Raw genomic sequence first — 2,258 nt, forward strand, 5'->3', positions numbered from 1 at the left:
CCGCTAGGCTATCGGCCCCCCCACCCCCACCCCACCCCTTCCTTTTACTGTCTTGTTTTTGGTGTCAAGGACTGGAGAGAATCCTGAAAGATTTTGAAGCATTTAGAATTTATGGTTTTGTTGCTGTGGCTGTCACCTCCGCTCTGCGTCAAATTTAAGGCTCATTTCTTTAAGGATGTCTCTATTTTCTGCTTTATTTGCACATTGATGGCTCTGCTGCTCGGCTGACCGCAGCCGCCGGGCGTCTCAGACTTGTGTTAATATGTGAAATGGAAGAACTGATCATTAGCAGGCAGATGGGATTCAGATAGCATCTGGCGGGTTTTCTCCAAGTCCATGTGAAAGTCTTTATATTTTTGCTGATAAACACGAGGTTTTTACCTTTTGATCTTGGTCGTGGTGACGGTTAAGGTCCCGTCTCCCCTCCCTTCCTTCTCCACTCCGGGAACCTGTTTACTTGTTAGCTGTGCTTTCAATAGTCTCTGGTCACTGAAGCTTTCTCCCCCCAGCAAAGGTGGGAGCTATCTCTCTCCCTCGTATTTCAGATTACCAAGATGACCCATTTTCTTGCCGGGGAGGGGCGTGGGGGGGACTTACTCTTGCGTTTGTACCTTTCTGAACATTTAACTCAGGCCAGGGATAGATACGCCCCAATTGTTTTTTAAACGTAGAACTTAAAAGAAATTCTGATTTTAAGACTTCCTAAAGGCTTTTCGCTTTGTCACGTCCTCACGGATCCACTTCTGCCTAACTCTTAACCTTTAAAGCTTTTAAAACCAGATCCACAGTTGTATTGCCGAGACATGGCAGCGGACCCTGCTCTTCGAGTTTTGGCTGTACGGTTGTCATTGTGTAAATCGAGTGCAAAAGAGGTTATTCCTGTTTATTTAGTGTAATAACTGTTTACAGTGAAAACTTTAAAGACTCATAAAAGTGGGTCTGCTGTATTTTAAAGATCTCATCATTCTTGTGGGAGAGACACAACACCAGCACCAGGAAAGGCAACAGATTGCTTCTGTCATATCGCTTTGCTGTTTCGGAGTGTACTTAAAGGATTATGATTGATAAGGCTGTCCTGCCAGAGAATGTTGACACAGGTGTGCATCGTTATCTTAATTAAGATCCTGAGAAAATGTTGTCTATAAAATGGTGACATAAAGAAGGGCAGCATATTTTTGTACAGTTTTGCTTTGGGAGAATTTAATTGCACTTGAAACCTGTCTTCGAGCTTCCAGATTTTGTGAGCGCTTTGGCAGCAACAGAAGTTTTAGAGAGAAGGGATAGGTTAGTGTTAAGTGCTCTGGCGTGCAGGAATACTACTTGTGGCTTTTTGGCCAGTGCCTTTGTCAGCTTTCTTTGTGCTCCATGCTTGCGGAGAAATGGTTACTAATTTAGAGAGAAATGCAGAAATGGGACAGTCTCTTATTAAGCAAACATTTATTAGTGTGCAGAATCAATCTTTAGAGGACGGCCGGCTTAACGTGCAGCATCAAGGATAGCATTAAACTGCGAATATGTGAGCAATTCATGCCGCTTTATATTTTGGAAAAACCATCTCCTAGAATGTTTTAATGATGTAAAATAGCTTCTCTTTTCGTATGAGCAAGTACTTAGCCTAGCTGGTTACGCGATGCCTTGTGTTTATTTCCAGAAATAGAAAAAACAAACAAACCCTCTTTTGTCTCTTCCGAAATATTGTCTACAAATCCGAATTATGAGCCAGTGGAGATGGTGCATTTAGCCTCTTATTAGCTCAAGGATCTGAACCATAACTGGGTGATCACTAAAATAACATGACTCTCCTTTACTTCAGATTTCTGAATGCAAAACCAATGTAAGGACGATGCTGCTGATTCTATTACCCTTGGCTTACCCAGCACCTAATACCCTTTAACATAAGTATTGCATTAAGATTTCCCCCCTTTCTTCGTAGCCCATGATTTCCTGGAAGCTGACTGTCCATCAGTGTGTATATAAGATGTGTGAGTGTTTTTTCTTTAATATTAAAACTCGATGTAGAAAGAGGAAATGAAAGTGAAGGAGGCCGTGGGCATATGATCGGAGAAGCCAGGTGTAGAGTCACAGCTCATTCGTGACTCCAAAGATAATTAGCTGGCTAGAATTACATGGCAAACTAAAATCAAAGAAAGCCTTATTTAGATTTGTTTGCTGAAACTCAAACAAGAGCATTAATTTTGAGATAATTGCTTTTCTTATCCCCCACCTTCCCCCCCCCATCAAAATTTTTGTGCTGGCAT

This window comes from Crocuta crocuta, unplaced genomic scaffold (assembly GCF_008692635.1).
Source record: "Crocuta crocuta isolate KB4526 unplaced genomic scaffold, BGI_CrCroc_1.0 scaffold124, whole genome shotgun sequence".
Taxonomy (NCBI): domain Eukaryota; kingdom Metazoa; phylum Chordata; class Mammalia; order Carnivora; family Hyaenidae; genus Crocuta; species Crocuta crocuta.